The following is a 14,674-nucleotide window of genomic DNA, read 5'->3' as shown; positions in this document are numbered from 1 at the left end:
TGGCTGCCGATTTTGTGACAGTTATCAGTGAATAATTTTTCTTCTATCGCTGTTAACATTTATTGCTTTCTTACACAACCTCGTAACTACAGCCATTCTGTGAATGAAAGTTTGGAGAATGGGGGCTTTTTGTATAATATGTTAAAGTTGTAGATGTTTTAATGTGATAAAGTCAAGAGTGACTTCATTATTTCCACTATAGTTGACTTAGGTTACATAATTTGTTTAAAGTCACAGAATCAGAATAACGTAGCAGAGATTTGTACCCAAATCTGTTCCTGCACCAAAGTTCTGTTTAAACTAATGTATTATACCGCCCCCTAGTGGTATGAACCTACATTCACAGGCATCTGTAAGTGAAATCACGTTATTTTCCCTTTATTGAGGACTTGGGAAGATTGAAGACCTATTTACTTATCCATCATCAAAGTAATCTTTTTACTTTTTAAAAAATATTCATGTATTTCTGAATTTGTATAATTATATGCTTTAGACATGCAAGGAGGGATTAATTATATGAAAGGCTAACATGTATAGTGTTTGTGTTTTCTGAGGCATTGTACTATATATCCTAAAAGTTATGAAACTATTATTATTCCTACCTTAGTAGTGAAATGAATGACTCTCAGAGAGTCTATGTAACTTGCCAATATTGTATGGCTAACCATGGCCAAGTCAAAGCTCACACGCATTTGTTCATCACCGAAGCCCATTCTTGTAACCATGAACTACACTACGTAGTATAGTTTTTCCCTAATTAGAATTTTTGTCAAGGTTCTATTCTTTCACTGCCTGATGAATGCTTCTCCAACACAGTATCTTCTGACTGACCAGAAGCATCAGATCTTTTGAAATCAACCCTTAGGTAACACCTCGTTCAGATACTCATTTGTGTAAACATAACAAGTAAACAAATATCTGATTAATGCCTATGATCTATAACTGTCTGAAGTAACCGAGAGTTTGTTTTGGAACATGTGTTGATTTTGCCACTCCACTCTTGACAGTGGTGGTGAAAAACTGATGGTAAAAAAAATTCTTCTCATGTGCCTTAATGTCTAAATCCAAACCATACCTTCAGAGCTCCTGTCCAATATTGTAGCCATTAATCATATTTGAGTATTTAAATTTAAATCATTATAAGTTAAATAAAATTTTAAAATCTAGCCACATTCCAAGTACTCAACATCCACATGAGACTAATGGTCACTGTTTTGGGTGCACTGATATAGACTAATTCCACCACTGCACAAAGCTGATTCGACAGTGTTGGTCTAGAATAAAGACAATAGTTTTCCTCTAGATGTTAAACAAAAGTAAGTCCAGCTCATTTGTTTTCAGACAATAAACCATAGATAGTGCAATGCATTTTACAGCAGTTGGAAACAATAGCTCTTTTCAATAATTGGATCTGTAAGAGGTGCAGATGTTAAGATCCAAGTGAAGCAAGACTGAATAAGATGTCAGTGTTTAAAGAGAATCTCAATATAGATGAGCAGTGCCATAAGTGTGCTCAAGTTTTGATCCATTACTGAGGTCAAGTAGATACCTTTAAAGTAAACAGCAGCACGTGTCTATAAATGGCAGAGGCTTCTGGTGAAGAATGATGTGTCTACTCTTCCAATCGCTCCTTAAATGCCCTGCAACACATATGGTACCATAAATTAAATTTTAAGTTGAATATGTGTCACAATATGGAATCAGTTTCTACAGGTAAGCAACCAATGGGATGGGATTAATCAAGTTCCTTAATGGCCGGCAGAAGCGCTACCACCTGCGCCGCGACAGACAGAGATCTGGGAAGTGACTACAAAGTAGCTTTTGAGTGCGGCTAATGACAGTCTGTCAAACTGGCATGGAGAACTGAAAGAGAAACAGCCCAGGTGAGAAATGACCTCAGGACAGTGCAGGAGGCCAGGGAGGAGCCCCTGCTTGAAATGAGGATTCCTTTGACTTTTGCACACTGGCTGCACCACAATTCTACAGATGGAGCAAACAAGTCATTGAACTCCCACAACTGAGGGAAGAAAATATTTCATGCCTCCGCGAGAGAGCTGGAATGCAGATTTTAGCAAAAAGCCACTCTGCATGAAGTTTGGTTTGAAGCGCCAGCATTCAGAGTCCTTCCAGCAGTAGTCACACGAGGCTTGGACTTGTCTGTCCTTCCTCCTTCCTTCTCTGAACCAAAAGCATGTGCTTTGCACCTTCTACTGGTCTCAAGAGGCCACTTAGATTCACCCACGGAGAAAAGCAGCCACGCTCTGTAATGCCGTCGAGTACGAAATTTAAGTGTCACCACATGACCAAAGTGCTCTCCAGTCTTACGCTGGAGAGAAGTACGCTGAAAGTTACCAACTCTTTAATGAAACGTCCAAAAACTGAGCGCTCTCTTTTACATAGCAGGATATAGCTCCACTCAAGAATGAGGAAATAGAAAAAAATATGCATTTTTATGAACAAACACACTTTTCTGTGCACATGGCAATCTGGTGAGAAGAAAGAGAAGAAATATATTACTCTGAAAATATTTCTTTCAGTGAAATCCAAATTTCCAGGACTATTACAAAGAATTAATACATCAATTACATGAAAACTTGCCCTCATTAAGCAGTCACTCTCTCCCCCTCGTACCTCCCGCCCTCTCGGCACCAAACCTTAGGCAACCACTTATCTACTTACTGTCTCTATAGATTTGCTTATTCTGGACATTCCATGTAAATAAAATCATATACTATGTAGTCTTTTGCCACTGATTTCTCTCACTTGACTCAATGTTTATCTTTTTTAAGAAGTAGCCAAGTTCAAGTCGTTTCGCAAACAGGTTGTATTTTCTATTTGTTTTCTATTTTATAGACACAGACAAACTTATTCTAAAATTTATGCGAAAGGCACATGAACTAGAACAGCTAAAACAATTTTGAAAAAGAAGAATAAACAGAGAGGAATCACTCTACCAGGTGGAAAGGCTTACTATCCAGCTCCCTGTTCAAGACAATGGGATACTGGTGGAGGGGGGACTGGTCAATAGAGCAGAATTGAAAACCCACGAATAGACCCACTCAAATACGACCAAGCGAATTGTCACAAAGCGGCAAAAGCAATTCAATGGAAGAGTAATAGACTTCTTTCTCAACAAATGGTGGTGAAACATTTGAATAGCCCTAAGCCAAAACAAACAAACAAAGAAAACCCAAACAAGCCAGCCAAAAAAATTCTCACTTAAGCAAAAGTCAATTCAAAATGGATCAATGACTTAAGCGAAAAACACAGGCATGTAAAAGGCTCTGGTTAAAAGAGCAGCGCACGGAATCCTCCTGATGGAACGGCTCTGTGTCTTGATAGGGGTGTTGGTCACACAAATCTACACGTTATAAAATTGCATAGAACTAAACTCTCTCTCTCTCTCTCTCTCTCTCTCTCTCTCTCTCTCTCTCTCTCTCTCACACACACACACACACACATACACACACACATTCATGTAAAACTGGTGAGATCTGAATAAAGTCAGTGGATTGTTACAACGTCAGTTTCCTGGCTATGGTACGATGTTACAATTATGCAAAATGTCGTACCGTCAGGGGAGACTGAATGAAGGGTTTATGGACTCTCTCTGTGTTTTTTCTTAAATTGTATGTGAATTATTTCAAAATAAAAAGTTTTGAGAAATTAAAATCAAAGAAAAAATTTAAAAGGTAATTTTTGTAATTTAAAAAAGTCACACAAAGGAGATACGAGGAAATGAGAGCCAATGATAAAAGAATACAAGAAAACATACTGGTGTTTCAAAGAAAGAATTTCAAGAGATAGTAATGCAGCTGGTCAAATGCTTCAGATGGTTGGATAAGATGAGAACCGAGAAGTGATAAATTCATCTTTTTTTTTTTAATTTACTTTTACTAAGCCAGTAAATAACCAACACATTTTCCAAAGAGACGATGAACCTGAGCAGTGAAATTCCCAGTAGTGCTAGTGAAGACAAAGAACTACCGCACCAGCTACAGGCAGTGGGTGTAAGTCGCCGTTTCCATCCTTAGGGGCCTAGGAATAGACCCCAACATAGGTATCTGCTGGCAAGGTAGCCTTCGTTTCTCTGAACAGTTCTAGTTTCAAAAATGTGTATATAAATGTTCCAGAAATCATGCTTTTAATTCTAATAAAATGATAAAATAAAATTATTATGTAGGGTCAGATGCTAACATTGCAAATTAATATATAACGTTTTGTTTTCTTCCTTTCTTTATCCTCACGATGACTAGGTTTGCGATTTTTGCCAGAACTCTTCACTGATGTTCACCGAAACCTACACAATGATTTGTACTAGAATTAAAACCATAATTTCTGAAACTCCCAATAGTCTTTACATTGTTTCAAATGGGCATATACTAACCCTTACACCATTCCACATACCAGCCTGAGAATAACTGTCACAATATAGCAACATTTTCATAGAACGTTCTTTAAGGCATCGGGCACATGGAATGCGAAGTATCTGTGAAACAACATTATAATTATGTACAGAAGGTGTTTCCTTGAAATTCTCCTTGTGAAACTTAAGTTCTAAAGATTAAAAAAACAAAAACAAAAAAACAAGGAGGGGAGAGTTTAGCTCTAGTGGTAGAGTGCATGCCTAGCAGGAAGGAGGTCCTGGGTTCAATCCATCAGTAAATAAATAAATAAAGCTAATTACTTCCCCCACCCTGTACCACCAAAACAGAAAAAAGAGAACACACACACACACACATACACACACACACAAAATAAACATATAAAAACCAAGTGTCAGATGTTAACAAAACATTAAAATAATATGAGCTTTCTATTAAGATGACAATGACATTGTAAATTCATAAAAAATACAAGAGTCTTATATACCAACAATTCATCATTGAAAATGTGTTCCAGATCCTTCTTTCAGCATAGCATTACTCATAAATATTTAACATAACGTATTTCTAGTTAAAAAGTAGCTCTGAGGTAGCAAATATCAGATGTATGTTCACTTAGTTATTAATACGCCATGCAAACATGCGCCTAATTTATTCTTTTTGTCAAGGTCACCATTGTAGAGTATGGAAGTCAATCAACAAAACCAGCAAGTCAAGTCAGCAGAAAGTGGTTCTTTGTCATTTTTTGAACAAAGAAAGTCATTTATACCTTTTCTTATAGTTCTAAAGGATATTTACTTTTTATGGCAAATAAAGGGCTAAAGCACAGAATTATAAATACTGGTAATTCTTTTGGCATTAAAACACACTAAAATCACAAGCACAAATGCTTATATATTAAATATTAAGGCTATATGTGTATATATATGCACATAGTATATATGTATGTATGTATGTACATATGGTCACACACATGTCATCTCATGTGTATGTATATTTGGGAATACACTTTGGCAGTGTTCTCCAGCAGTGGTTTGAAGTTGGCTTGTGAAGAGGTGCAACATTTAACACATCTCCTGTACTCCAGGAGGCATGTGTCTTAATCATTCATTCACAGATATTGTATTTAAAGGAAAGTAACATTTTCTGATTTGACAGAGTGGATTTCTCCAGAATGAACTGCAATCAAAACACATCTGGATCTGCTCTGGGTCAGATTTTGTGATGCTAAAGAAGTTTGTCTCTTAAGAGTGAATAATGAGGAGGCAGTTGGACACAGTCACTGAGATTTCAGTTGATTGCAAGCAATGTTCTTTTCTTTGGGTTGTAGGATGTCCACTAGCTTATGTACAAAACCAGTCTTCCCTTCCTCTGTGTTTGTTGGCAGGACCTTCACTCATGAGGGATGGTGACTCATGAGGGATAGCGCGTTCTTTATGAGAAGATTGTGACTAAAACTTTTAGGGTGAAAATTAAAGCAGAACTCAAGCACGTTTTCGCGGAACTGAAACTTTTCAGTCATCCGATTTAGTGCTACTAACTGACTGTCAAAAAGAACTGTCTTCAGAGTTATTGGAGGAGCATAAATGTCCACACGTTTGTAACTGATGTCATTGTTAGGGTTTTTTTCCCCTTGTTTTTCAATCTGAGGCTTGGGAGAAGAGTCAGTTGCTTAGTGTAAGAGAGAAAGAGTTTGCTCTGGGGGAAACGACACCTTCCTTTCTACTTCTCTATTTTGCTGCTCATTTTCAGTAGGATTAGGTGGAGCCTAACCTCGGGCAGCTGCAGAGGTACTTCTGTTTCCTGCTCCTGCAAGAAAAAAAGAATTTGATACTTCTTGGGGATTTGAAACCTCTAATCTAAGTTTTAACTCTGAAATAGTGTTTATATCTTCCAACGTTGCCACAAATGGATTTTCGTACAAATATCTCTAATAGCCCTGCAAGGTGATTTCACTTGATCTTAGCCAAGAAGCAGAGAAGCGATGGGGGTCGATGTGAGAGGACTGGCCCCTGTACCACCAGTCATGCTCCCTGCGCTCTGCGCCCGACGCACCACTTCCAGGCGAGGTTTTGGTGTCGGCGAGTAGCCTTTCCAATTCCGGACCTATGCTCTCTGGTAATTTCATTTGCATGTTTTGACGTGGGTTTATAGTCTTATCTATAAAATGGATGATTCTTTGTCTAAGAAGCAGTTCAATTTTTATCAGTTCCATCTAAAGGAGTCAAAAGATCATCACGGCACTGTACATCTTACCCTGTTACCTGTCTACACCGAGTTGACTCTATTTTTGATCCAAAACTAATGAAGTGGCGGGAGTATTTTTCCTTGTTACAATTGAAGTAGTTTTACATGCCTGATAGTTTGATAGTCTGTCAACCTCATGACCGTGTCGTCATTTCAGCCAACATCCCCTACACTGATTACCGTTCTCCTCACTCCATTTGTCGTAGTATCTACTGTGTTCATTGGAAACAAACATTTCATTTGATCATTTTCTTGGTTTGGGCCCAAACACTTCAATTTTCTTCCACAGCTAACCGCCATCTTGTCATGGTCTGTATGGTGTATCTTCACGCGGGCTTCTCCATCTGCGTTTTTAGCTTCTCAGGCTTTTTCCCATGGAGTTTTATAAGGACTCTCCAGTGTCATTGCCAAGGGCAGACTCAAGATCATTTGGGACACATATCTGACATCAGTAGTTACAAAATGCGGGGAGCTGCCTCAAAGACTGAGGGTCCAGCACTCAGGAGTTAACAATCCTGTTTGCAAGACATAGCCCTGGGAAAGTTGCTCTGCAAAGATTCCCTGTCCCGCCACCCCACCTTAAAGATTATAGATTAACAGGTGTTTGTCCTGGAAGAGGATCTGGACTTTGCTCCTTGCCCAAGGAAAACAAGATAAGGAAAGCTTGACATCTTAACTTTATGACTACAATAAGTATGTCCAAAACAGCATTGTAAAAGATCTTGAGGCACACTATGTAATCCTCCTTGGTATGCAATGTTTTTTCTCCTTAAGCATTATAAAAAGAATTGCTGAATAAACCACAGCGGCGGTGTCAGGTCTCTGCCTCGGCAGGCTGCAAGACCCGTCCCTCTCGATCCCATTCTTTGTGTGTGTGTCTGTTCTTTTTTCCTAGTTGTGGCGACCACGTCTTCAGACCTGTTTGTTTTGCCAGCAGGCTCCGGCAACAAAAGGAATGTCTTGTGACTCCAGAGAAATATTTGCAGCCTCATTTTTAAGCTTTGCACCCAGCCCATTTTTACCTATCTCTTCAAGCCTGGATTAAGAGTTTATTCCAGATTTCAGTGATACTACAATTGCATCAGTCATTTCTGGGCAATCAGAGATGCAAGTTGTACCTGTCAGCTTGGTACAGGGCACTGCTTTATGATTGGGTAGCCCAGAGCCAAGGCAGGCATCTGGGTTGGGTAACTTTTCAGCAGAGTCTGCTTCTGAGTGCCATCTGCATCAACAGCTTACAGCTTCTAGGGGCTGCAGAGCATTCACGTGGCTCTTTCCATGTGAGGAGTATTTCAGAGGATGAAGAGGGTGCTTTTTGCTTTGTTCTTCTCAAAGCCAAGTTCTCTAAGGAAGTGGTTCTCAGCTGCAGGGAGCCTGTTCTCACAGTACCCGCTCTACAGAGATCTAATCTGTTTCATCAACACTCACGGAATTCACTCCACAAACAGCCGGTTTCCCTTGGGTTTTGGGCGAGTCCCATGGGGCACTCTGGGACTCTCACACTGAAGCAAGGGATGTCATGTCTTCGTAGGTGGAGCCTACGGTAAGGGTTCAAATTACATGATCTGGAATTGATTTTGAACCTCATAAAAGTCAGGGCAAGGCTTACTTACTAAAGCATTAAAAGGGCACCTGCGATTTCCTCCTGCTTTTTTCTTGCTGCTTTGGAAAAGGCTGAAAAACCCTTTATTTTCTTTCTCTTTCATGGTGCCTGGGTTCTGTGATGTTTGGCAGGACTCTTTGCTGGTACCTACGTCATCCCATTCTTTTGGTCAGGAAGGGACTTTGTTGGGTAGAGAGGCTCCTGAGTCTGATAACCCCTCAGAAGCAGGGTGTGCTGGTCAGTCTCACACGTGCTGCAAATGACAGGGACAAAGTGCCGAAGTGACCCACCCACTAACCCTCGCCATTGTCTTCCGAGTTTTCTCTTCTTTTCTTTGAAACTTTGCAATGACTGTATTTCCATGAAAACTGAAGACAGTACATTTCAGAATTGGGGATGAGGAAAGGCAGACAGCAAAAATCAGATACCATTTTTAAATGTTTCACTTCAGTTTACCAAAGGACCTATTCGATTGTTGAGTTACAGACAGCTTTAAAAAAAAAAATGTTCCCTGATAGATACGGAAAATCAAGCATTAAAACAATGTTGACAGAATTCCAAACGACCACAGTAAAATAGTCCCTATCAGTTCACACAGCCTCATTCTACTGGACTTGGGGTCAGCAGTCTCACAAAGCTGTCTGTTTCTCAACTACAAAGAGTTCTGGAAATCTTGATCAACACGCTGGAAAGGTCTGACCAGTGTCCAGGCAAGGCCACCAGAAGCCTGTCCCCACGAATCTATTTTTTGGATGGGAGTGTGAGGAGTTTGAAGTGCCCCGTACAGTCCCTTTCTGTGGGGCTCTGAGGTGGTCCTTCGTCCTTGAAGTCACAAACTCTGACCCTACCAAGTTGCAGACACTTCCTTTTTATTGTTTTTTTGTTTGTTTTCTCTCTCTCTCTTTTTTTTTTTTTTTTTCATGTGTCAGCCTTGGCCACATGCTGGAATCAGCTGAGGCGGGGCTAGAAAATGCACTGGTGCCTATAGTTTTGTCCCACACCTGGAGGGCCTGATTTAACTGGGCTGGGGTGTGGCCTTGATACTGTTTGTTTTTTTTCTCCTGTGCAGCCAAGATTAGAGCAGGGCTGTATTAAAAGCTAAGCTTCCTTCCTGCCTTTGCTCACACAGGGTTGACATGAGTTGGGTGTAACTAACAGAGTGGGATGCGTGGTTAAAATAAAAAATCATTCTAAGTTAATAGGAACACTTATTAATTTAATTTGGGGGGGGCAGGTAATTAAGTTTATTTATTTTTATAACAGAGATACTGGGGATTGAACCCAGGACCTCACACAAGCTAATCACACGCTCTACCACTGAGGTAGACCCTCACCAGGACCACTTATTAATACGGAGCCTTTAAATGCCCATTCTTTGTAACATTCCACAAAAACAAAAGAACAATTAAAAACAAAAGCCCACATGCAGGCCCTTCAGACAAGCGTCAGAGTGAAACAGAGCGGGCTGCAGGTGGACAGCCACACCTTTTCTTTTTTTTTACGCCCATTTTACGAAAGACAAAATTGGAGTGCAGAGAATTTGAGTAGCCTGCTCAGGGTCACAGGAGTAATAATCAGAGTCAAGAATTCTTACCAGGCAGCCTGGCTCCCACACTGCAAGCACAAACCACTAAAGTGGAAGAGCGCCCCCACCCGGACCCCCACCACCGCTATGCTGGTGCCCCTGGCAAAGCAACTTCCCTTCTGAACAAAGTCCGAGGAGCCTCCCCACCTTCACAGGCTGAGCTCTGGTGATCAGCCCCTCCCTCTGGCCTCCTGAGGGGCTGCTGATGCAGGTGTGCCCAACTCGAGTGAGCTCCATGGGGCTCATGGTTTGAAGCCCTCTTGCCAGATGCAATGGTGTTGTGGAAAAATGTGTTCCAGGTCAGCGTTACAGCTCAGTGTTGCAGCTCAGTCCTGACAGCAACCTGGATCCAGGCGAGAGACTAAGCCGCACTCCTAGATTTGGAGAACTCAGGTTTATAAGGCCCACAGGAACAGAGAAGTTAACACTCCAAGCTCTGGACCCCATCTGCACGTTTACACAGGCTTTTATAGGCTGTTAGTTTACACTTTGCAACATCATATGCAAATAAAATATAACAAAAGTTCACCAACCAGGAACAAGCTTTGTAGAAATAGACCAATCAGGAGGGAGAGAAATAACCAATCAGGAGTGAGCTCCATGCAAATGAATTACTACAAAAAAACCAATCAGAAGTTACGGAACTGGGCCAATCAGGAGTGAAGGAAATAACCAATCAGAAGTGAGCTCAAGGAACCGATAGAATTTTAGGGGTAATTAAGACATTTCAGAGGCAAAAGGTGAGATAGAGCCTTTGGGACAGGGAACCAGACGGTGCTGGCAGGAGAGTAGTGGCCCTGCTTGGGGGTCCTGCCGGTCTTTTTTATGGGGCTTCCCGCCTCAATGGAAGTGAATGTAACTCCAAGATCAACCCCTATGAACTCAGAGGGGCTGAGACAAGACCCCCCCCCCCTCTAGTCATGTGATGTCCTTTGCACACATAAGATAAAGCACCCCTTTGGGGATAGGGAGACTTTTCATAAAAGTACCTTATCTGCCCCTTCTGGGCTGAGACAGAGCCAACCCAACCCACCCAGATGCAGACATCATGTGAGCTTTCTTAAAACTGATCATGCCCTAGGGCGTTCTCCCGTTACAGGTCGTAGGGCTCTTTTTTCATCCAAAATCGTTCCCTTTAAAATGACCCTCTCCACATCCAACATTCCAATCAGACTATTTGGCTTAGAGCTAAATAATGAGATTATTTACAACCTGCAGCAGATCAGCCCTGCGGCTTGGAGGCTGTAATGACACTGTGCACACAGGAGCATCAACAAGCCGTGTGCTACCTGGAAGAGTAGTAGATGAATTTCCTGCAGAGGGCGATGTCTTAACCACGTTTGCCTTTTGTTCCAAGATGAAAGGAAATTTCCCAGATCTGTCAGCAGAAGAAACTTCTATTTATGGTCTCAGCTGGAGGAAGTGGGGCACTGGTTCGCGTCTTCTCTGCGGTGACAGCTGCGGGCAGGGGGTGGGACTGCAAGGGCAAGTGAGGACAACCTGTGTTTGTGGTACCCAATAGCCCTGCCCTGTAGGTGTCTGCACCTGCTCTCTGTCCTCCCACTCACGCTTCCTGGGAAGAAGTAGCAACTTCTCCATAGTTCAGTCCAGCGCCTAAGGTCACCATGCCCTTCCAAGGCACAACAGGGCTTTCCCCCACACCCTGCACCATTTGCCTACCCAGAACTCAGGACCTGCTGCGCCTCTTCCAGGGCATCGCCCGGAAGCGGGGGCGAGGCTGGCTGCATCCCAGCCAGAGAGGCATCCGGCCAGAGGGAGGGTTCGAGGGTGGGGGAGGGAGACACTGACTCTAGGTTTCCACTGAAAGGAGGTCACTGGTGACCCTGACAGGAGCGGTTTTGGTGAAGTGATAGGGAAAAAAACCAAAAACTTAAACAAGCAAACTAAAGCAGACATCCACGTGGGTTCAAGAGAAAATGAGCGGAGAATAAGAGAAGAGGGGATTATCGACATCTCTTTTGAAGGTGTTGCTGTGAAAGGAGCACCAAAGTAGCTGATCATTGTCATTCTCACAGTGCAGCTGTGATGGGAGCTGTTTAACCCAAAGGAATCCTTGATTTTAGTTCCTGACGCTGCTCTTTAACTTATTGTTTTAATTTCTTTGGGAGTTAAATCAGCTAGCTTGAAACCATAGACTGTTTCATTCTTGCCAAGTGCTTAGGTAAAGGGACAAGAAAGTTTGGATGGAATGGTTGAAGATGAAGAAAAATCTGATGCAACACAACATTGTGGAGAGAAGTGGGAGGGTGGAGAACGACAAAAGCAGGACTGGAGCGTTAAGATTTGCAAAGTGGGCTCTAGAAACTGGGAAGCAGAACGCAGAACAAACAGTGTTGACAGACAACATAAAAACATTTATTCTTCCCAATTTTTCTCAAGGCACACCCTGCTGACAGTCTTCTCCTTATCATTTGGATTTTGCCACCAGAAGTCACTAGAGCTCAACTTTGTCCATCAGAGATGAAGCCTTCCCAAGAAACATACCAATGGTTTTCAAAGACAAATAAAACATGGCTGAAAAGCAGAACGAGCTGTAAAGAAAAAACACGCTGCTGTGGTCATTATCTAGGGTTCTAGATGGGGAGGACTTGACTACATGATGTCCAGAGTCTTTATTTAACACATGGCAAAAGGGGTTTTCTTTGCAATTATATTTTTCTGTTATTCCTTTCTGTGACAACAACAACAAAAGCAAATAATAAGCCACGGTGAGAAGGATATTTTAAGTCAGTCACTGAGCAAGGGCATGCTTGTTAAGTATTTTTGGCTCCTGGGGCACAAAACAGAAAGGTCCCTCCACGCAAAGGGCTGACCTGGAGGATCAGCACAAGTTTAACTGAGGACGTAAAGCCTGAGGTGCCTTTGAGTGAAGTAGGAGTTAACCTGAAGAGGTAAACTGGAGAGGCGGTTCAGGGTGTGGAGGAGGTGGAGGAGGGCTTTCTGAGTAGTGAAAGCAGCCTTTTAAGTTCGTCAAGGCTTGCTGAAGATTTTTGTTAGTTTCTCATTTCTTTTCTTTGCCATAAAAAATAAAACTGTACCTGTTCTGAAACTGGTAAAACTGGGAGCTATATCTTTTTTTGGCCACCCGCATTCCATAGGATGAAACTGATCTTTTGCATTCTGTTCTACACAGTATTCTATCCAGTTTGTACACTGAGATCCCCACTGTGAACAGAAGTTCTTATTTCACCATGTTTCAGTTTGCACATAATAGTAGTTTTCACAGCAGTAACCAAGATCAACCACAGTATGCACTTTTACCTCTTTTTCTTCTGTTCCCAGTCTCCTCAGAATCAGAACACATATATCCCCTGTGCTTGTGAGGCGGGAAGCCCCATAAAAAGACCAGCGGGACCCCCAGGGAGGGGCACTGCTCTCCTGCCAGCACCATCTGATTCCCTGGCGCAGAGGCTCTCTCGCTTTTTGCCTGAAACTGCTCACATACCCCTAAAATTCTATTGGTTCCCCGAGCTCACTCCTGATTGGTAATTTCCCTCACTCCTGATTGGTTATTTCCTTCACTCTGATTGGTTATTTCTCTCTCTCCTGATTGGCCTATTTCTACAAAGCTTGTTCCTAGTTGGTCAACTTCTGTTCTATTTTATTTGCATATGATGTTGCAAAGTGTAAACTGGCAGCCTATAAAAGCCTGTGTAAACTTACAGACCGGGTCGAGAGCTTGGAGTGTTAACTCCTGTGGGCCCACTGGTGTAATAAACCTGAGTTCTCCAACTCTCCAAGTGCTGCTTGGTCTCTCGCACAGATCCATGTTGCTGCCACAACTGAGCTGTAACACCGAGCTGTAACACAATTTTCTGCAACACTTGCAATATGGTGTCCTCAACACTGGCCAGAGAACCGTGGTCCAAGCCTGGTGATGGTATTACGTACACCCAGGGCCCCTCAACACTCCTAGCAGGTGAATATTTGAGTTTCTCCATCAATCACCCATGTCTCTTAATTTTTCCATATTTTTCAACGCTCTGTCTTTCCATTCTGTTCTGTGACAATTTCAGTACAATCTGCTACCTCACCACTTTGCTTTTTGTTTTCAGCTAGGTCCATTCTCCTGTTTAGCCTTTCTATTGAGTATGTTTCAACAATAATTTGTTTTGTTTTGTTTTCAAGATTATAATCAGGTTCTTTTTCTTTTTTATATTGATTTTTGCCTGTTTTATACCTACTCCTTTATCTCCGTAGGAATAGTAAGTATAATCCCTTTAAAAGTTATCTTGGGGGAGGAGCGGAATCAAGGTCATTTTTCTTTAATTTATTTATGCATTTTTACAAATCATTCTGTTAGCTCTGTTTCCTTAGGCACAAATCTCTGTGTTGTTGGAGACTGCAGACTATCTTCTCTGTCATTGGTCTCTCTTATACATTTGGTCGTTTCCTGGGATGCGATGGCTTCCTGGTGAGGCAATTTCAGAATGGCCTGAGTCTTGGCCACGGAGCAGGCTCCGCTCCGGGCCAGCAGTGATGCTGATGCTTCATTTAGGCGTTGAGGTTCCCATCCAGTCCCAAATGGCAAATCTCTACCATTTGACGAAAAACTGTGAAAGACTAACTAGTGTAGATATTTCTTTGGCTCCTTTAAGCACTGACACTCCATCACATCACTGGTAAAAATAGGTGTTTCCTCTAACCTGAGACATACTGGGGAGAACTGGAGGCAGCCACTCGCTGTTCACTTTAGTTGAGTAGAAAATATTCAAGTAGAAAGTGGAAACTAAATCTGTGCCCATAAGCTATATAACTGACCTCATAGCACAGATTCCAAAATTTCTTTGGCAGGAGGCTAAGATCTGAAGCCCAAAATGATTGTGCTTCTCC

At 41.9% G+C, this 14,674-nt stretch overlaps 1 protein-coding gene across 5 annotated transcripts in view; it reads right to left on the bottom strand.

Moving 5' to 3' along the window:
- Positions 1-13,250, bottom strand: part of LOC105062333 (killer cell lectin-like receptor subfamily B member 1B allele A) — a 30,955-nt gene extending 17,705 nt beyond the window's left edge. The window contains exons 1-2 of one of the 5 annotated variants that reach the window (XM_074357340.1): positions 13,103-13,250; positions 11,110-11,297 (exon numbers count right to left, since the gene is read on the bottom strand). The gene's annotated coding sequence lies outside the window, so the exon portion shown is untranslated. Of the gene's footprint in view, positions 1-1,549; positions 1,641-9,967; positions 10,353-11,109; positions 11,298-13,102 lie in introns of those variants that run through there. The other 4 variants (XM_074357337.1, XM_074357338.1, XM_074357336.1 and 1 more) reach the window with 4 other exon arrangements.
- Positions 13,251-14,674: the final 1,424 nt, after the last annotated feature.

The sequence above is a fragment of the Camelus bactrianus genome, chromosome 34 (assembly GCF_048773025.1).
Source record: "Camelus bactrianus isolate YW-2024 breed Bactrian camel chromosome 34, ASM4877302v1, whole genome shotgun sequence".
Taxonomy (NCBI): domain Eukaryota; kingdom Metazoa; phylum Chordata; class Mammalia; order Artiodactyla; family Camelidae; genus Camelus; species Camelus bactrianus.
This window is presented reverse-complemented; position numbering and strand designations above follow the sequence as displayed.